The sequence below is a fragment of the Triticum aestivum genome, chromosome 7A (assembly GCF_018294505.1).
Source record: "Triticum aestivum cultivar Chinese Spring chromosome 7A, IWGSC CS RefSeq v2.1, whole genome shotgun sequence".
In the NCBI taxonomy this organism is placed as follows: Eukaryota; Viridiplantae; Streptophyta; class Magnoliopsida; order Poales; family Poaceae; genus Triticum; species Triticum aestivum.
In genome coordinates, this window is record NC_057812.1 from 494,203,228 (window position 1) to 494,226,258 (window position 23,031).

Below are 23,031 nucleotides of genomic sequence, written 5' to 3' on the forward strand. Positions count from 1 at the left end.
GTAGGACAACATACAATCATACCATAGGCTAGCTTCTAGGGTTTAGCCTCTCCGATCTCGTGGTAGATCAACTCTGGTAATACTCATATCATCAAGAATAAATCAAGAAGGACGTAGGGTTTTACCTCCATCAAGAGGGCCCGAACCTGGGTAAAACATCGTGTCCCCTGCCTCCTGTTACCATCCGCCTTAGACGCACAGTTCGGGACCCCCTACCCGAGATCCACCGGTTTTGACACTGACAGGCCCCGTGTCTACCAAAGACACAACGACCACCGTCGTGGCCAAAACGACCCTCGCGGGGACCGTTCCTCACGGGGACCGGATCCATAACAACAACAACAACAACAACGGACACACAAGGTTATATCTGCTTACCGGGCCAGGGTACCGCACACCTATAACCTTCTCTCGTTGAAGGCACCGGCCAGAGGCACGACAATAGACCCAGTTAGGACCTTCCCATAAAGGTAAGCGTGGTTGCACTGGTCAGTTCGATATGGTGGCACCATGACTCAGCCAACAGTTGTTCAAGTTCAATTTAATCCGTTTTAACTTGAATGCAAATATGCTGAGCCATGATAAAATAACATGATACAATTACAATGCATGAGCATGATATCAACATAGTCATGAGGGTACAACATAACTACCCACCATATCAACAATGAATCATATCCAACTAAGCATGGCATACTGACTAGCATGAACATCATAAGTACATACTTCTATAAAACATAGCATGACCACTAGCATCAACAATAAATATCATGCGAGACGTATCAACAATGCCATCATGCAAGCATTTAACCAACTGGATGCAATGGAACAAGCATAACAATGGTACTCGGGACAGACGGCAGACATGCACCAAAGACCATTACCAACATCAACATGTACTACTAGAAAGCATAAGCATATGAAAGGAATACTAACAACTAGCAGGGCATGACAACCAGGTGCATAACAACATAGCAAGAAAGTAAGCACTAGCCAAGAATCATTACCGAAACAATGATAACCATAGTTTAAACAAGCAAACAGTTAATAAATATTCAAGTTGAAAACCATGGCTACTTCATGCTATCATGCAAGTGGGTATTGTGCCTTGCCTGGGGTGACGGAGACTCCAGGAAGAAGTGCGGTGAAGCCGCGGAACGAAACGCCGGACGATTCTTTCTCGGAGGGGGCTGATTAGAGGCAAGGGCAAAATAGTCATTTTCACTGTGGGACCACCTAGTGAAAATGTTACCAAAAGATAGAGCTCGACGAGACGAAGAAGTGAGCGCTGGTTTCACCTCAATCGGAGTTACGGTTGCGCAGATATAAGGTGATGAAGATAAGGGACTTTTCTGTAAAAAGAATATTCACAGCCGGGTCCCTGAGTGGATAAGACAGAAACGGATTTCAGAAAATAGCTTTCGGAATAGAGAAAGCGCACTCCTGGCCGCAGCAGAAGAGAATACGTTTTCCAGAAGAGAAAACGCTTTCCGCCCAGAGAAGAAAGGTAATACGTTTTCAGAGCTGAGAAAATGTATTTCAGGAAAACGTTTCCACTTATCTGAGTGGATAAGGTGCTGGCTCACTTACGGGTGGGGTCCGTTGGAGAGGGGGGCCGCCTGGCCAGCTGGCAAGGCGTCGTCTTCCTCCTCCCCTCGCTCATGTTCGTTCCCGAGCGGAACAGAACGGAAGCAGAGGAGGAAAACAACCAAGGGGCCGGCCAGCTCCGGTGATCCCCAGCCCAGCCGAGGGCACCGGCAAGACCGCAGGTCTGCGCTGCAACCGTTCAGAGGGTTAGCCAGCGCCGGGGTCGAGTGGAGAGAAGGGGAGTCCGCGGCGAGGGAGGCGGACAAAGAGGCAGCGGTGGTGATGAACTCCGGTGATGCAGGGTGCTCCGGCGAGATATGAGAGGGTGGGGAGGTTCACCGGAACGTGGGGAAGGCGTTGGTGGAGTCGGGGAAGCTCTAGGAGGCTCGAGACGGCCGGACGACGAGGTGGTCGAACGGCGGAGGCGACGGCCGGACTTGGGAGACGCGGCCACGGGGATCTCCGGCGAGGGGCAAGGGGTTGGGGCGAACCGCGGGGACGAGGGGAAGCTCCTGGACAAGGTTGGAGGAGGAGAGGAGGCTCAGGCTGGTCGGAACCATGCCGAGGGCGAGGCGGCCATGGAGGAAAATGGCGGACTCCGGCGAGATGGGGCGATCTCAGAGGGTAAATGAGGCGGGAGAGGGATGGGTGAGCTGCGGGAGGACTCGGGGCACGCTTATATAGCCGAGGGGAAGGCTCTGGAGCTCACAAGCGAGCTTGAGCAGTGCTCTAATGGAGGTCAGAGGCTGGGCATGACATGGGCACTGTTCTAGCGGCGCATTGATGGCGAACCACGACGAAGCAGCGACGCAGGGCGATGCAGTCGAGCACGGGCGAGCTCCAGGACATGAATGGAGATCGAGACAAGGAGGGCGGAGACGAGCACAGTGGCCGGAACAAGCCAGAGCACGCGTTCAACCATGACGCAAGCGTGATCACCACGCGCACTGGCACAAGCGGCGCTCTTTGGCGTGGCCGACCATGTCCAGTAGATAGACCGTCGTGCCCTTAGTCAAGATGAGGAAATAAATCGGTCCAGGGGCAAAGAAGAGATTTGCACTTAGCTCCAAAGTAAATCAGTAAGATGGCGTTTGTAACTTCCTGTGGTTAAACCAGCTTGGTTATATGGTAAAGAGTTTTTTAGCTGATGATCACACACTAAGGTGATGCTGATCACCAAAAATCAGACTCAGAGGAGGAGTTTTGATGACGGTTGTTGTAGAAAGTGCAAAACTGGCCAGAATTAGGGATTTGGATGATACACTCACATACTTGATTTCTGTGAGCTGAAATTTGGCATAGAGGAGTTATATGATGATATGAAGCTGTTGTAAAAGTTTCATGCCATTTGGAAATACCAAAGTGGCACTTGCTTCACAAAGCTTCATTCTGGACAAAAACTTGGAAAAATTGCATAGGGCAATTGGATTAACTAATTGAGCTAAAACTTGGTGGGGGAGTTTATATGGATTGAAGAATGCCCTGGAAAATTTTCAGCTTAAATGAAGCAATATAAAATGTAGTTGCTTCACAAACTGAAAATCTGACCAGAAACTAAGATTTGGAGCTGGGCTTACATAGTTAAGTTACATGAGCTCATACTTGGTGGAGAGTCATGATAAGATCATATAAAGGACCTTGCAAAATTTCAACTCATTTGGATATGACTAGCTTGTACTTCCTTCACATTCCCTTAGATAGGAACTTTGAAAATTTGCTCAGGAATATTTACTAGGCAAATTGAGTTGAATTTTGGAACAGGTCAATTATTTGGACAGGAAAATATGTCCAAGAAGTTTGGGGTCAACCAAGCAAATATAAATAACACTTCCTTTGCAAGGTGCCATTTAGGACAGAATAGGAAAAGAATTATTGGAGGATTATTTTTGAACATAGCAATGGAATATTTTGCCATATTTGAGCAAAATAGGACCCAAACAATTTATGAGAATTATTTGGGAATTTTAGGAGTGACATAAATATAGGTTGCTTCACAACCTAGGGTTTTGAGGGTTATTCCTTTATCAGAAAAGGAATATTCCCAACAAAAAAAATTTGGGTTAGCTAAAGGATGGAAATGACATGATCTTGGGAGGATGATGAGGGTGACAAGCCACTATAAAACCTAGGAAGACATGATCTTCCCAAGTTTCAGAACCACACAGCCACAGAAAAGAAAAACAAAACAGGAAATCCAAGAAAATCAAAGGAAAAAGAGAAGGGTAAAAATCCAGGCTGTTACAACTATGTCCCAACTCCAACGTCGTACTGTGTCCAGGCTCCAACGCTAGACTGTATCCGAGCTCCAACGTTGGACTATGTCCAAGCTTCAACGCCGAACTATATCCGAGGTGTCATAGATCACCTTGGTTCAATAAAGTTGAAGGAGTTTAGCCGAGCTTAATACCGGAAATGCCCTCTATGAAGCCAGCCACTGGCGCCCGAGCTTTATGCCGGACTGCTTCCGAGGTGGTGCACCACCCTGACTGTGGGCCGATTTTTTGTCAATATTTTTGATTGGTGCAATTTATTCTGTACCGATATATATAGCCAGTTGTCCTCAAGGTGTGTATCGGTCTAAAACCCGAGAGGCACCTGAAGGATGACATAAGACCGCTGATCCCAGTAGCCCCTGAGACTCAGGTTGATTCACAAAATCGGCCTGAGGATCAACTCCTAGCTCAGCAGAATACTTCGGGACACAAAAAGCGGTGTGCAAAGTCCTCGAGACTCAGGTTGGGTGCGGCCGACCAACCTGAGGATCATAATCTCCTCGAAAACTAGATTGCGCTTAAATTTTCTGTATTGGATTGTCAATGCAGTAGCCCCCAAGAATTGGGTTGGGAAAATGGCCGACCCTAGGATCGTACCTTCTCGGAAACAAGTTCAACTGTCATGTATGTTTTGACAACACCGAGGTGGAGTTCAGCAGGAAAGATGCCGAACTGTAGTTTTAGAAAAAAGTTTCACGCCGAACACCTCAACCAAGAGAATGTCCTGCTTCGTCTAGATTGAATCAAGCTGTTTTGGTGCCAATATGAAATTGGTCTTAAAATTCTACTTTTGTCTTGCTTTGACATGACACATCTGATATCTAGACTTCAAGTGGGTCAGCCTTCGGCTTCAACCTCCCTATCCCGAAGGCGGAGTGTTTCTCAGGCCAGTTTAGCAAACTAAACGCGAGCGGTTTTACAGAGAAACCAGGCTACCCGGCTATTGATCATACACCCGAGTCGAGAAAGGAGTGGTAGAAAAAGACTATGCAGCGACTAACAAAAGCGGCTCATATTAATTTAAGAGCCCCCAAGTGACTTGGGTAAAAAAATATGTATAATGATTGTATGTACCGAAGTACTTATATCTTATCTATGTTCACCCGAACTTTAAACGTGTCTTAATCGACCGTCAGCTTCTCCCTCTTCGGTCAAGGGCCGAAAAGTGTTACGTACTCCACCGGTCGAGAATATCGACGGTGTTTTCGATAACCAGGCAATCAGGCCATAAGACTGTAACAGACAAAGCACGCTCAGGGAACTTATGCTATATTACTGACAAAATGTAAGAAGCATCTTCGAAGAAAATAGTACCCCCACTGATACCTTTCTTTGGTTGCTATTGTTACTATGAGACTTGTGCAATAGATTTTTTGTACTCTTGAGTTCCGTTGTGTGCTGACCATGATTGAAAAACAATAAGAGCGCTAGCTTTCGGCTTCACCCAGTCTGAGGTCCGAGCTCGGATGACCCGATCGTGACGATTGCAGAGGTGCTCCCTTTACTCCCTAGCCGAACAATCAGGACCGTAGGGGTAATCACAGGAGCAAGGCAACCCAGCTTGCGGAACACTTAAGTCAACATGGTGCATATTGTGGCGTAATACACGAACAAGGAACGAAGCCATACAAGTATAATCATATGCAAGAAGAATGGCTTCATAAAGGAAGCCCCCAACTAAACGGGGTATTTGAATTTGTTTGTAACAAATGAGGTTTTGACAAAGAAAGTTTTCTGCAAACGACTTTTTGTCAAAAAAGTATAATGCTTGGTCGAATCTGAACAAAATTTAAAACTGAAAGTTTTTAAGCATGAAAGCGACTTAGCTAGTTAATGTGCTCGGTGTTGATGACGCGATTCAGGCTTGTGGCGGGACGAAGACGCCCATTGGTCCGTAACAGATCTGACATGGTTCACAGCCCTCGGCATGGCCGAGGTCCCAACCTCCAAGCCCGAGGTGTCCGAGCAAGGAGTTCGGCACTCCGGAGTGGCAACATAGCACGGCCAACATGGCGAGGTGGAACCCCCAGTCCGACCGAGGCAACGGACCAGGCCGGCAGTATGACGCCGAAGTCCCCGGCGTGGGTTAATGAAGTGATGACAAAGCCCCCGGTCCAGCCGAGGTGACGTGGTACGTTGGTACACCGAGGTGACAGCGTTGCCCAACCCGAATCATTTACCTGTGCACAGAAAATAGTGCAAGCCGGAGATAGTAGTAATAATAATAAAATGATTGCATAATTAATTTATGCGAAGTGAATAATCTGGTAAATATGGCCTGAACGCTGAAGTTAGCTCGATGGCGTGATAGTGGTGTGACATGGCGATGTCGACACAGGTTGGCCGGCCTCGGTGACAGCGAGAGACTGGCAGACCGACGTCATATACGAGGGTCGGAAAAATTTCTCTGCAAAAATAATGCAGCACAAAAGAACAGAAAATATTCTTTGTATAATAATTAATGTGCTAAACAAATAGCTAAGAAAAATAAAACCTGGACGGCGATGGTCGTGGAGGACCGAAGCGAATAAAGAAACATCGGTCGAACTTTGATTGTTGCCCGAAGTAGTGCTAGCTGGACTGCTAGTATTCGCCAATACGTGAAGTATTATTGTAGATTAGATCACAAGGACCGTGCTTGCAAAACAAGTATTTAATTAATTTAGAAATACTCTAGGTCTATGCACTTTCGAAAAGGATTACTAGGAACTGCCAGCGGCTGATGAAGAGCTAAATTAAAAAAGGGGGGGGATAATTGAATCTCCCTGTTTGTGTGCTGCCATGGAGCCAAATCCCTGTTAGGGTACTGCTTCCGCACTATTTTTCGGCTGGATCGCCTGTTGATCAGATTGAGTATGGATCCGATGTATCCGGATCCGATGTATCGCCAAGCAGCGAACGCGAACACATGCCGTACATTATATGAGTCAGTGGATGAGGATTGAGGAGCCCCATCTGCATTGCTTTTTTACTCCTCAGGCTATACGTCTGCGCTTTGTTCTTCCGATCGATCTCACGTGAAGTAACCACGAAGACAGATCATCGGATCAATATGATCACTCGACGTTGTGCTCCGCCGCAGAAGAAATTTCTATGAATAGAATAACATGAACAAGTAGTGGTAATTCATAAAGAATTTAAATTTACTTTCATAATTTTAACTGAAAACAAAACACTTGATTTGGCTGGGCGAGGTGACAACATGATACAGTCACAATCGAATTTTGATGTCCGCCAAGCTGCGGACAAGGATTTGACCAGCAAGAAGCCGGCCGGATTGGCTCCAATAAAAACGCCATGTACGAGCATCAGCAGGACACATCTGCAAAAATAATGTAGTACCGTCAAACAAAAAATATTATGTGTAATAATAATCTACAAAACACAGTACAATGGCAGGTGTTGAGTCCTCCCCGTTGATTGCCTCTTAGTGCACATAACAATTTGAGGGAAGAGAAAATTGGCCAAGTACTCCACGTGAAGTAGTAGTGCTAGGTACTTAGCTAAACCAGTACTAGCGTCTGATCCAAGTAGCAGTAGCAGTAGTTAGTCTAGTAGTCACCAATAAGTGGAGACTGGATGCGAACTAGTACGTAATTGTGGCAGTGCAAAGCAGACTTCAGTAAAAATAAAAAACTACTAGCGGACAACCCACGGCCGCCTAGGTGCTGAATTAAATAAGGAAAAGGGAAGATAATGAGGGAAAGGATCTCCCTAGATGATCGCCACCCATGGTGAATTTGCCCTCAGCTTCGCGGTCAAGCACCGCGTGCGTCACCAGGGGCCAGCTTGACAATCAATCAAATGCCGCCGTTGATCATCCCATCGATATGGGATGATTACCCAGCAGGCTCTCAACGAAAGCATCAATGTCGGTTTTATATCCGGCGTATCTCGTAGTAAAGGTCCTAAGCTAGGCGTTTTGGAACGATGGTAACATGGACATGGGATTTTACCCAGCTTCGGGCTCTCTCGAAAAGATAATACCCTACATGTAGCTTTTGATTGTATTCATATGGGTGTAGTACAGAGTACATGTATCTACCACGAGATTGTAGTAATGAATATTAGATTGTCTATTGACTAGCCTGGCCTCGGTTTATATAACACACCAGAGGCCTAGGGTTTAGGGCAGTCCTCATCTTGTGCACCAAGTCTTGTGGGATCTTCCTTGTATGTGGCATGGGCTGCCCAAAGTGGCCCATGAGTGAACCTCCATGGGGGTCCTTGGCCCAATCCAGCTGGTCGGGAGACGATGTGGTGAGTACCCCCTAGTCTAGGACACCGTCAGCGGACCCTGGCAGCCTGAGGATAATGCAACCCAAGGGGCGGCCTCAGTTGAACAAACCAAAAAGTCAACTGGCACCAGCGTCGTGGGAGCCTTGAGGTAGCTGAAGATGCGCACCGAAGAAGTTACTCCTCACGAGCTGGGCGGCTCCTGAGGCCCGTGGAGCTCACGAGGTCCGTCGGGCTCGTGAGGGTCCGGAACCTCCTCAGACAAGACCGCCTGGTTCCTGGCCTCGTGAGCCTCCATAGCACACTGCGCGAAGTGCTGGTACAAGGCAACAACGTTCAGTAAGCCAAACGGCATACACACGTAACTGCTAGGGTAGCCCCCACTCCGTCTGACGCGGGGCGGCCAGAAGAGACCCCGCGAAGCGACCCTGTTGAGGCATGGGATGTTGATGGAGACGCACAACTCGTCGCCCGTGTCAGGGGTCGCAACTTCACTAGAACGCCGTGCGGGGTGACACTTGATGTCTACTACACAACCTTCTTCTTGTAGATGTTGTTGGGACTCCAAGTGCAGATGTTTGTAGGATAGTAGCAAATTTCCCTCAAGTGGATGACCTAAGATTTATCAATCTGTGAGAGGCGTAGGATGAAGATGGTCTCCCTCAAACAACCGTGCAACCAAATAACAAAGAGTCTTTTGTGTCCCCAACACACCCAATACAATAGTAAATTGTATAGGTGCACTAGTTCGGCGAAGAGATGGTGATACAAGTGCCATATGGATGGTAGATAAAGGTTTTTGTAATCTGAAAATATAAAAACAGCAAGGTAACTAATGATAAAAGTGAGCACAAATGGTATTGCAATGTGTTGAAACAAGGCCTAGGGTTCATACTTTCACTAGTACAAGTTCTCTCAACAATAATAACATAATTGGATCATATAACTATCCCTCAACATGCAACAAAGAGTCACTCCAAAGTCACTAATATCGGAGAACAAACAAAGAGATTATTGTAGGGTACGAAACCACCTCAAAGTTATCCTTTCCAATCGATCTATTCAAGAGTCCGTAGTAAAATAACACAAAGCTATTCTTTCCGTTCAATCTATCCTAGAGTTCGTACTAGAATAACACCTTAAGACACAAATCAACCAAAACCCTAATGTCACCTAGATGCTCCAATGTCACCTCAAGTATCCGTGGGTATGATTAAACGATATGCATCACACAATCTCAGGTTCATCTATTCAACCAACACAAAGAACTTCAAATAGTGCCCAAAAGTTTCTACCGGAGAGTCAAGACGAAAACGTGTGCCAACCCCTATGCATAAGCTCATGAGGTCACGGAACTTGCAAGTTGATCACCAAAACATACATCAAGTGGATCACATGATATCCCATTGTCACCACAGATAAGCACGTGCAAGACATACATCAAGTGTTCTCAAATCCTTAAAGACTCAATCCGGTAAGATAACTTCGAAGGGAAAACTCAATTCATCACAAGAGAGTAGAGGGGGAGATACATCATAAGATCCAACAATAATAGCAAAGCTCGCGATACATCAAGATCATACCACCTCAAGAACACAAGAGAGAGAGAGATCAAACACATAGCTACTGGTACATACCCTTAGCCCCGAGGGAGAACTACTCCCTCCTCATCATGGAGAGCGCCGGGATGATGAAGATGGCCACCAGAGAGGGATTCCTCCCTCCGGCAGGGTGCCAGAACGGGTCTAGATTGGTTTTCGGTGGCTACGGAGGCTTCTGGCGGCGGAACTCCCGATCTATTCTGCTCCCCGATGTTTTTAGGGTATATGGATATATATAGGTGAAAGAAGTCGGTGAGGAGAGCCACGAGGGGCCCATGAAGGTGGGGGCACGCCCAGGGGGCAAGTGTGCCTCCCTACCTCGTGGCCACCTCGAAGCTTCCTTGACTTCAACTCCAAGTCTCCTGGATCACGTTCGTTCCAAAAATCACGCTCTCGAAGGTTTCATTCTGTTTGGACCCCGTTTGATATTCCTTTTCTGCGAAACACTGAAACAAGGGAAAAACAGAAACTAGCACTGGGCTCTGGGTTAATAGGTTAGTCCCAAAAATCATATAAAATTGCATAATAAAGCCCATAAATGTCCAAAACAGATAATATAATAGCATGGAACAATCAAAAATTATAGATAAGCTGGATACGTATCAGCATCCCCAAGCTTAATTCTTGCTCGTCCTCGAGTAGGTAAATGATAAAAACAGAATTTTTGATGTGGAATGCTACCTAACATATTTCTCTAAGTAATTCTCTTTATTGTGGCATGAATGTACAGATCCATAAGATTCAAGACAAAAGTTTAATATTGACATAAAAATAATAATACTTCAAGAATACTAATAAAGCAATCATGTCTCCTCGAAATAACATGGCCAAAGACAGCTATCCCTACAAAATCATATAGTCTGATTATGCTTTATCTTCATCACACAAAATATTTAAATCATGCACAACCCTGATGAAAAGCCAAGCAATTGTTTCATACTTTTGATGTTCTCAAACTTTTTCAATCTTCACGCAATACACGAGCGTGAGCCATGGATATAGCACTATAGGTGGAATAGAATGGTGGTTGTGGAGAAGACAAAAAGGAGAAGATAGTCTCACATCAACTAGGCATATCAACGGGCTATGGAGATGCCCATCAATAGATATCAATGTGAGTGAGTAGGGATTGCCATGCAACGGATGCACTAGAGCTATAAGTATATGAAAGCTCAACAAAAGAAACTAAGTGGGTGTGCATCCAACTCGCTTGCTCATTAAGACCTAGGGCATTTTGAGGAAGCCCATCATTGTAATATACAAGCCAAGTTCTATAATGAAAAATTCCCACTAGTATACGAAAGTGACAACATAGGAGACTCTCTATCATGAAGATCATGGTGCTACTTTGAAGCACAAGTGTGGTCAAAGGATAGTAGCATTGTCCCTTCTCTCTTTTTCTCTCTTTTTTTGGGCCTTCTCCTTTTTTATGGCCTTTCTCTTTTTCTTCGTCCGGAGTCTCATCCCGACTTGTGGGGGAATCATAGTCTCCATCATCCTTCCTCACTTGGGACAATGCTCTAATAATGATGATCATCACACTTTATTTACTTACAACTCAAAAATTACAACTCGATACTTAGAACAAAATATGACTCTATGTGAATGCCTCCGGCGGTGTACCGGGATATGCAATGGATCAAGAGTGACATGTATGCAAGAATTATGAACGGTGGCTTTGCCACAAATACGATGTCAACTACATGATCATGCGAAGCAATATGACAATGATGGAGTGTGTCACAATAATGGAACGGTGGAAAGTTGCATGGAAATATATCTCGGAATGGCTATGGAAATGCCATAATAGGTAGGTATGGTGGCTGTTTTGAGGAAGGTATATGGTGGGTTTATGGTACCGGCGAAAGTTGCGTGATACCAGAGAGGCTAGCAATGGTGGAAGGGTGAGAGTGCGTATAATCCATGGACTCAACATTAGTCATAAAGAACTCACATACTTATTGCAAAAATTTATTAGTTATCGAAACAAAGTACTGCGCGTATGCTCCTAGGGGGATAGATTGGTAGGAAAATACCATCGCTCGTCCCCGACCGCCACTCATAAGGAAGACAATCAAAAAATAAAGCATGCTCCGACTTCATCACATAACGGTTCACCATACGTGCATGCTACGGGAATCACAAACTTTAAAACAAGTATTTCTCAAATTCACAACTACTCAACTAGCATGACTCTAATATCACCATCTCCATATCTCAAAACAATTATCAAGTATCAAACTTCTCATAGTATTCAATGCACTTCTATAAAAGTTTTTATATTATTCCTAAAAGCAAATTTCCATGTTGTTCTAAAGGACTCTCAAAATAATATAAGAGAATCATGAGAGATCAATTATTTCTATAAAATAAAATCACCGCCGTGCTCTAAAAGATATAAGTGAAGCACTAGAACAAAAACTATATAGCTCAAAAGATATAAGTGAAGCACATAGAGTACTCTAATAAATTTCAAATCATGTGAGTCTCTCTCAAAAGGTGTGTACAGAAAGGATGATTGTGGTAAACTAAAAATCAAAGACTCAAATCATACAAGACGTTCCAAGCAAAACACATATCATGTGGTGACTAAAAATATAGCTCCAAGTAAAGTTACTGTTGAATGAAGACGAAAGAGGGGAAGCCTTCCGGGGCATCCCCAAGCTTAGGCTTTTTGGTGTCCTTGAATTTTACCTTGGGGTGCCATGGGCATCCCCAAGCTTAGGCTTTTGCCACTCCTTGTTCCATAATCCATCAAATCTTTAACCAAAACTTGAAAACTTCACAACACAAAGCTCAAAATAGAAAATCTTGTGAGCTCCGTTAGCGAAAGAAAACAAAACACCACTTCAAGGTACTATAATGAACTCATTCTTGATTTATATTGGTGTTAAACCTACTGTATTTAAACTTCTCTATGGTTTATAAACTCTTTTACTAGCCATAGATTCATCAAAATAAGCAAACAACACACGAAAAACAGAATCTGTCAAAAACAGAACAGTCTGTAGTAATTTGTAATTAACGAAAACTTCTGGAACCCCAAAAATTCTAAAATAAATTTCTGGACGTGAGGAATTTATATATTAATAATCTTCAAAAAGAATTAACTAAATATAACTCTCCAGTAAAAAATGGCAGCAATTCTCGTGAGCGCTAAAGTTTCTGTTTTTTACAGCAAGATCAACAAGACTTTCCCCAAGTCTTCCCAACGCTTCTACTTGGCACAAAAACTAATTAAAACATAAAACAACATCTAAACAGAGGCTAGATGAATTATTTATTACTAAACAGGAGCAAAAATCAAGGAACAAAAATAAAATTGGGTTGCCTCCCAACAAGCGCTATCGTTTAACGCCCCTAGATAGGCATGATGATTTCAATGATGCTCACATCAAAGATAAGAATTGAAACATAAAGAGAGCATCATGAAGAATATGACTATCACATTTAATTCTAACCCACTTCCTATGCATATGTGAGCAAACAATTTATGGGAACAATAATCAACTAGCATAGGAGGGCAAAACAAGCACAACTTCAAAACTTTAAGCACATAGAGAGGAAACTTGGTATTATTGCAATTCCTACAAGCATATATTCCTCCCTCATAATAATTTTCAGTAGCATCATGAATGAATTCAACAATATAACTATCACATAAAGCATTGATTTCATGATCTAGAAGCATAGGAAATTTACTACTCTCCACATAGGCAAAATTCTTCTCATTCATAATAGTGGGAGCAAACTCAACAAAATAACTATAATGTGAGGCATAATCCAATTGAAAACTAAAATTATGATGACAAGTTTCATGGTTATCATTATTCTTTATAGCGTACATGTCATCACAATAATCATCATAGATAGCAACTTTGTTCTCATAATCAATTGTAACCTCTTCCGAAATAGTGGATTCATCACTAAATAAAGTCATGACCTCTGAAAATCCACTTTCATCAATATAATCATCATAAATAGGAGGCATGCTATCATCATAATAAATTTTCTCATCAAACTTGGGGGACAAAAATATCATCTTCATCAAACATAGGTTCCCCAAGCTTGTGGCTTTGCATATCATTAGCATCATGGATATTCAAGGAATTCATACTAACAACATTGCAATCATGCTCGTCATACAAAGATTTAGTGCCAAACATTCTATAGACTTCTTCTTCTAGCACTTGAGCACAATTTTCCTTTCCATCATTCTCACGAAAGATATTAAAAAGATGAAGCGTATGAGGCAAACTCAATTCCATTTTTTTATAGTTTTCTTTTATAAACTAAACTAGTGGTAAAACAAGAAACTAAAAGATTTGATTGCAAGATTTAAAGATATACCTTCAAGCGCTAACCTCCCCAGCAACGGTGCCAGAAAAGAGCTTGATGTCTACTACACAACCTTCTTCTTCATTGTTGGGCCTCCAAGTGCAGAGGTTTGTAGGACAGTAGAAAATTTCCCTCAAGTGGATGACCTAAGGTTTATCAATCCTTGGGAGGCGTAGGATGAAGATGGTCTCTCTCAAACAACCCTGCAACCCAAAGAGTCTCTTGTGTCCCCAACACACCCAATACAATGGAAAATTGTATAGGTGCACTAGTTCGGCAAAGAGATGGTGATACAAGTGCAATATGGATGGTAGATAAAGGTTTTTGTAATCTGAAAATATAAAAACAGCAAGGTAACTAATGATAAAAGTGAGCACAAATGGTATTGCAATGTGTTGAAACAAGGCCTAGGGTTCATACTTTCACTAGTGCAAGTTCTCTCAACAATAATAACATAATTGGATCATATAACTATCCCTCAACATGCAACAAAGAGTCACTCCAAAATCACTAATAGCGGTGAACAAATGAAGATATTATTGTAGGGTATGAAACCACCTCAAAGTTATCCTTTCTGATCGATCTATTCAAGAGTCCGTAGTAAAATAACACAAAGCTATTCTTTCTGCTCAATCTATCCTAGAGTTCGTATTAGAATAACACCTTAAGACACAAATCAACCAAAACCCTAATGTCACCTAGATACTCCAATGTCACTTCAAGTATCCGTGGGTATGATTATACGATATGCATCACACAATCTCAGGTTCATCTATTCAACCAACACAAAGAACTTCAAAGAGTGCCCCAAAGTTTCTACCGGAGAGTCAAGACGAAAACGTGTGCCAACCCCTATGCATAAGTTCATGAGGTCACGGAACTCGCAAGTTGATCACCGAAACATACATCAAGTGGATCACATTATATCCCATTGTCACCACAGATAAGCACGTGCAAGACATACATCAAGTGTTCTCAAATCCTTAAAGACTCAATCCGATAAGATAACTTCAAAGGGAAGACTCAATTCATCACAAGAGAGTAGAGGGGGAGAAACATCATAAGATCCAACTATAATAGCAAAGCTCGTGATACATCAAGATCGCACCACCTCAAGAACACGAGAGAGAGATAGAGATCAAACACATAGCTACTGGTACATACCCTCAGCCCTGAGGGAGAACTACTACCTCCTCATCATGGAGAATGCCGGAATGATGAAGATGGCCACTGGAGAGGGATTCCCCCCTCCGGCGGGGTGCCAGAACGGTTCTAGATTGGTTTTCGGTGGCTATGGAGGCTTCTGGCGGTGGAACTCCCGATCTATTCTGCTCCCCGATGTTTTTAGGGTATATGGATATATATAGGCGAAAGAAGTCGGTCAGAGGAGCCACGAGGGGCCCATGAGGGTGGGGGCGTGCCTCCCTGCCTCGTGGCCACCTCGAAGCTTCCTTGACTTCAACTCCAAGTCTCCTAGATCACGTTCGTTCCAAAAATCACGCTCCCAAAGATTTCATTCCGTTTGGACTCTGTTTGATATTCCTTTTTTCTTTGAAACACTGAAACAAGGGGAAAACAGAAAGTGGCACTGGGCTCTGGGTTAATAGGTTATTCCCAAAAATCATATAAAAGTGCATAATAAAGGCCATAAACATCCAAAACAGATAATATAATAGCATGGAACAATCAAAAATTATAGATACGTTGGAGACGTATCAACCCTCGCCACGCATGGCCCTCGCCTCCTGAAGCTCCTGGATCGCCTTGGTGATGAACTCTCGCGCACCTGGCGCCTCGCGCCGTGCGCCTTACTCATGGGGGCGCGCATCGAAACACGCTTCCAAGTAGTGCCCGAGCGCCTCCCTCGTTGCACCGGCCAGGTCGGAGCCTCTCCAGATGGGAGCCCCCAAGCCCATCCTAAGGGAAGCGCCGGGCGGGCCTTCTTATGTAGAAGGAAGGGGCGCCCCAGGAGCAGGCGCAGGGCGTGAGGCACCGTCAACAAGCGCCCCAGCCTCCCGGCGACTCTTGCAGAGGAGCTGATTCTTCTTCTTGGGGTGGTTTCCGGAGGCGGGATGGCACCCTCGTCATCCGGGTTGTCAGCCGCCGCAGCCTGGTAGGCACGCTCGAGGGAGCACACCACGTCCTTCTCATTGCAGGCGACCATGATGATGCCGCCACTCCCTAGCATCTTGAGAACATTGTAGCCATGGTGAGTTGCCGCCATGAACTTGGCAAGGGACGGATATCCAATCATGGCATTGTATGGGAGGCCGATGTGCGTGACATCGAAGTCGATGAGCTCGGTGTTGGTACTTGTTGCGCTTGCCGAAGGTGACCGGGAGGTGTATCTGCCCCAAGGGGATGGTGGAGCCATCAGTCACCCCTGAGAAAGTCTTGGTTGGAAGGAGCTGATCATAGGGCACTTGGAGCGTCTCAAACGTCTTGACGAAGAGAACAATGAGCCCCGTGCCACCGTCGATGAGGGTCTTGGTGACGAGGATGTTGCTGATAGTGGGCATGTAGAGCATGGGAAGCACGCCTCCGGCAGCCGAGTACCTGAGGTGGTCCTTGGAGTCGAAGACGATGGCTTACTGTGACCATTTGAGGGGACGCGCGGCCTCGAGCCTCGGGAGGGCCGCATTCACCTCACAAGCGAACTGCTTGAAGAGGCTGGGGCCTGTATACCACCCAGGATGCAGGCGATAGAACGAGGTTCTTGGAAGCCCCAGCCCTGTCATCCTGCCGGTTGTCGTCATTACTCCATGGTGGTGGCGGCAGCAGAGGGAGACCGGCGTTACCCTAAGGGCAGGCCTCACAAGGCTGGTGGCGCTAGGGCGTGTCGCGAGGCTCATCACACCAAAGGTCCTCACGAGGTTGGTCGCGCCAGTCCTGACGACGGTCGTGGTTGTCCCGGTGGCCTACACCATGGCATCCTCCACGGCCGTAGCCACGGTCACCGCGCTCGGGGAGGCGACCAAGGCGCCCATCGCAAAGGGCCCTAACCTCCTAGCAGTTGTTGGTGTTGTGACTGTGCACATTGTGGAAGATACAGAATGGGCGGTTGCCCCTGGGAGGTTCGTCATGGTCACAACCCCGCTTCATCTCAGGTTCAGCCGCAAGCACGACAGGGCCCTTGCACTTCGCCTCCTTAGCCTTGGCCTTCTTATCCTCAGGGTCCACCTCAGGAAGCTCCAGGAGCGAGAGGAGGCCTTCCTCGGCTCTTGCACACATGTTCACCAGGTTGAATATCTCCCACGCAGAGCACAAGTCCTTGTGGATGGTGAGCTCCTCCTTCATCTTGACATCCCGGATGCCATTAGTGAACGCTGAGATGATGGCTTCGTCCGAGGCCTTTGGGATCTTGAGGCGAACGTTCGTGAAGCGTTGTATGTAGATGTGCAAGGTCTCGCCTGGCTGCTGCTTTACACATCGTAGGTCGCCCACTATAGGAGGGCGATCACGGGTACCTTGGAAGTTGGCAATGAAACGCTCGTGCAACTCGCCCCACAAGGAGATTGACCCATTCGGGAGGTGCAGGAGCCAGGAGCGCGCTCCGTCCTTGAGAGCCATGGGGAACCAGTTCGCCATGACCTTCTCATCTCCGTTCGCCGCCTCGGTGCTCAATGAGTAGAGCTGGAGGAGCTCCACGGGGGTCAGGGGTGCCGTTATAGCATGGAGGCAGGTCCGGCTTGAACTTGCCGGGCCAGACGATATGGTGCAGCTCTAGGGTGAAGGCACGGCGGCCTACCGCACTCACAGGTGCTGGCCACATGGGTGGAGCATGGTCTTGATGCCCTCACATCGCGACCTCCAGTGGTGTGCAGTCCTGGTGCCAGCAGTGTGGTGTTGGGAGTGTGCGCATCAGCTTGCAGCTGCTGGACCACCTAGTAGCTTGCCTCATCATGCGGCGGGTCGCCCGGGACGCATCACGCCTGGGCTCGGGGTTGGCGCCGCGCAGAGGAGGAGGAGGAGGAGGAGGGGGCGCGCCGTGAGCCACATCGTCCGCCTGGGACGGCGAGGGAAGGAGCGAGCGGGACGGTGCAGGGGCCTCACTGGCGGCACCGACGAGCTCGGCGATGCGGCCAAGCCAGTTGTTGGCGGGGTGATAACGTAGGAGCTCGCACACCATGAGCAGCGCAGCCTGCGCGTTCACTGGCCCGCGGCGAGCATGGGAGGACGAAGTCGTGGGTGGAGTGGGCGATAGAGTGGCGGTGCGGCTATTGCACCGCACGGAAGGTGGCAGCGACGAGTCTTGCTGCTCATGGATGGTAGGGTCGGCGGCGATGTTTGCTGCAGGGGAAGTAGAGCGGCACGGGGCACCGCGGCCCATGGGTGCCATCATAGCAACGCGAGTGGCCCAGCGCTCGGCGCGGACCTGGCGGGCGTCGGCCATGGAGGTGATGGAGCGGGACGGAGCGGGACTTGACGGAGGGTCTCGACACGCCCCTACCTGGCGCACCAAATGTCAGATTCAGGGCTCCACAGACCCAAGAAGGTTCAAACTCTGGGGCGTGTGCGAAGATCTCAACCTCTCAAGCTTAGATCCCGTTGCCCCACAGCCTAGCCTAGCCGGATTCGCGTGAGCGGGGAAGAAGATGAGCACGATAGTTTAGCCAGGTTCGGGCCACCTTGCGGTGTAAAACCCTACTCCTGCTTTGTGGTGGATTGGCCTCATGAGGGGCTGAGGATGAACAAGTATAGAGGATGAACAATCTCACGAGGGCTGTTCTGGCGAGGGTGGAAAGGGTTGGATCTAGACTCCTCTCTATGGTGGTGGCTAACCTATATTTATAGTGGCCTTGGTCCTCTTCCCTCAAAACTTAGGCAGGAAGGGACCCTACAATGACAAATTTGAAAGAGGATAAGTAGTACATCTAATCCTGACGAAAGATGGACTTCTCCTGCAAAGCTTCTGGTCTTGACGTAGTGGTGGGCTCATTGATGACCTCTATCCTACCGAGCCTGTGTTCTTGGTCTTGTAGCACCGGAATGGGAACCGTTGGGAGATTCCTCGGAAACCCACGTCTGTCCTTGCCTTCTTAGCACCAAAGAGGAAAGTGCCTCCTCTGCGCCCACTGGTGCTTGCCTGGCCTTGGTCGTCATGGTTCACGTCATCGCAGCCTCATGAGGCTGGGTACCTGCATAGAAATCTCCGCTCCTTGGGAGGCCACCTGGGAAGGCCGTTCCCTCGGGAGGTCTTGGTGTCGTCCGCCTTGCGAGGCTCGGCCCCTCACGAGGGTCTTGTCTTGGTGGTCTTGCAGATGGGCCATACCAGGCCATCGAGGGAGCCATGCCGTGGGCCGCATGCAGGCAAGTCTAGGTACCCTGGTTCCCAGGACACCGACAGCTTGCCTAGAAAATGGGCTATCAGTAACAAGAAATGGGCTGTAAAATGAAAAGTACAGCAAACATGCAATTAGTTCCAAATTACTTTTTTCTTTCTGATTTTGATATTTTAAATTTCATTATTTTTTGTGCGGGTAAAATTTCATTGGATTTTACATTAAGGTATGTTTATTTTTAAAATTAATTTGAATCTGGCAAGAAATTTCGGGCTGTATGCTGTTTGGGACAGATTTTGAGACTGACTTGTGGGTCTACAAGGTTGACGTGTACGAAAGGCTTTGTCAACTTAGTCCACAAATGATTCTATTAGCAGTGACCGTTGGATTGTTAATAATGGTCGTGCTGCTTCTTCAACCTCTAGTATTCTTGCTCCAGCCTCCCAAACCAGCGCTAGCCGTACTGCCTGCTCATGCCTCCCGTGGCTGGCTATGCATGGTCAACGAACGACATCCATCGGAAGAGGACTGTACGTGGAGAGGATGACAGTTGGGTCCACAGCCACATGCAAGGAAGTGCCTCCTTATTACACACAAAATAATGATTCCACCACCTGACAACAGGGACCCACCGGAAGCGCCTCTGTATTTCACGACCCCCCCACGCTGACAGCTTGCACCCACCAGCTATATCTTCGCACGCAAGGAAGTTCCTCCTTATTACGCATAAAAAAATGAATAGCCCCGCTGCTAGGTGGGACCCACCATATTTGGAGGCTGGCTTGTGGGCCTACTAAGTTCACACAAACGCAGGGTTTTGTCAACTTAGTCAATATAATCGATTCTAGATGCGGTGACCGTACGATGTCCATCCAACAGCCGTCGTGCTTCTTCAACCTCTAGTCTTCTTGCTCCCACCCAAACCAGCACCGGTCGTGTCGCCTGCTCCTGCCTCCCATGGCCGGCTCTACTGCCGCGCAGGCCTCACCGCCCCACCCTACTCCCATCACTGGCCTAGCCATCCCTGTACTCACATAGACCTCATGTTATTCTCCGGCGACAGCAGCCTCACACTGCAGCCCAACCAGTAAACCCTCGTACTCCCCTCCGCATGGGACACAACTGCTGAGTCTTCCCTGGCTCCGGGTCATTCCCTTCCTAGGCCTCACCATCATCCACCACCTTGGTGCTCTCAGTGCGGCGTGGTCAACATGGTCAAGGAACGACTTACATCAAAAGAGGATTGTACGTGGAGAGGCTGACAGCTGGGTCCACGGCCGCGGCAAGTAAGTGCCTCCTTATTACTCGTAAAATAATTATTCCTCCCCTGCCAGCGGGGACCCACCGGAAGGGTCTCTGTATTTTGCGAAAAAAACGTTTCCCCCTGACTGCTGGGACCCAGTAGTTATATCTGCACACGCAAGGAAGTGCCTCCTTATCCTCCCTAACAACTGGGACCCACCCAGTCGAACCATACGTAGGGTTGTCTGTCTGGTCACGAATGTTTACATACATATTGGTTGATCGGTCTCTCTGCAACAATGAACCGTGGTCGAGCAAGTAGCGAGACATGTAGTAGTAGAGCCCCCGACGTACCAGTTTAGGCAGTCCAGTCAAAACCGTGTACACATACGTACAGCCAGATGCCAAAAAATACGACCACATACGTACATACGGGCGGGGTCTCGAACGTCTACTCGTGGGTACGTACGACCAGGGCTCGTGTACATGGAGAGGGAACAGACAGCAGCAACGACGTCCTATTCATCGACAGACAACCGGCTGGTCGGAACGGAGAAACAGCGTCCTTTTCATCGGGAGGCAAGAGACTGGGTTGGAATGCGTCGTGTTCAACGGGAGCCAACCGTCTTGGATGGAACAGCTGGAACAGAGTCTGGTGTACCGCAAAACGGAGGAAAACGGACTTTTATTCGATCGCGTACGGTCAAAACGGGGTCCTATTCATCAAGAAGGGTCTGGCATACCATAGAATGGAGGAAATGGCTTTCTGTTTGAGTGCCTACGGTCGAAACGGGGTCATGTTGATCGAGAGAGGTGTGGCGGACCGCAAAACGGAGAAAACAGACTTGTGTTGGAGCACCTACAGTCAAAATTGGTTCCTGTTCATCGGGAGGGGTGTGGCGTACCACAAAACGGGACTCCACGGGCTACTGTTCATCCACCGTCGACTCCCTCCAGCCTCCACCTGCTACTGTTCACCCACCATTGACTTCCTCCTGCCTCCACCAACTACTGTTCATCCACGGGGTCCTATTCATCCAGCCTCCACTGGCTACTGTTTAACGAGCCTTCCATGGGGTGTTGTTCATCCACCCACAACCGGCTCGATCTGGTGGTGTGTGGTGGCCTCCTCTCGATCGGGGACCTATTCATCCAGCGGCAACGGACTCTACTACCATGGGGTCCTGTTCATCCAACCCCCACTGGGAACTGTTCATCCAACCCCCAACAACGGTCACTGTTCATCAGGAGGTAGCAGGTTCGATCGACTTTAGTTAGCAGTAGTAGCGAAGGAATCGCTCGATCGAGTTCAGTTAACAGCCAAGGAATCGATCGCTCGAATTCAGTAACACGTTTAGCTAGTGCAATCGCTCAGGTTCACTAAGCGAATGCTTCGCTCGGGTTCAGTTAGAGCCCAACGCCTCACACACACGCGTGTACGTGTACGTGAGAAACACGCAAACCACAGTGCATTGCTCAGCCCCGACCACTGATGACCCACAAGTATAGGGGATCAATTTTAGCTCTTCTCGATAAGTAAGAGTGTCGAACCCAATGACGTGAAGGAAACATGCCCTAGAGGCAATAATAAAGTTATTATTTATTTCCTTATTTCATGATAAATGTTTATTATTCATGCTAGAATTGTATTAACCGGAAACATAATACATGTGTGAATACATAGACAAACAAAGTGTCACTAGTATGCCTCTACTTGACTAGCTCGTTAATCAAAGATGGTTATGTTTCCTAACCATAGACAAAGAGTTGTTATTTGATTAACGGGATCACATCATTAGGAGAATGATGTGATTGACTTGACCCATTCCATTAGCTTAGCACTCGATCGTTTAGTATGTTGCTATTGCTTTCTTCATGAATTATACATGTTCCTATGACTATGAGATTATGCAACTCCCGTTTACCGGAGGAACACTTTGTGTGCTACCAAACGTCACAATGTAACTGGGTGATTATAAAGGAGCTCTACAGGTGTCTCCAAAGGTACATGTTGGGTTGGCGTATTTTGAGATTAGGATTTGTCACTCCGATTGTCGGAGAGGTATCTCTGGGCCCTCTCGGTAATGCACATCACATAATCCTTGCAAGCATTGCAACTAATGAGTTAGTTGCGAGATGATGTATTACGGAACGAGTAAAGAGACTTGCCGGTAACAAGATTGAACTAGGTATTGAGATACCGACGATCGAATCTTGGGCAAGTAACATACCGATGACAAAGGGAACAACGTATGTTGCTATGCGGTCTGACCGATAAAGATCTTCGTAGAATATGTAGGAGCCGATATGAGCATCCAGGTTCCGCTATTGGTTATTGACCGGAGACGTGTCTCGGTCATGTCTACATTGTTCTCGAACCCATAGGGTCCGCACGCTTAAGGTTTCGATGACAGTTATATTATGAGTTTATGAGTTTTGATGTACCGAAGGAGTTCGGAGTCCCGGATGAGA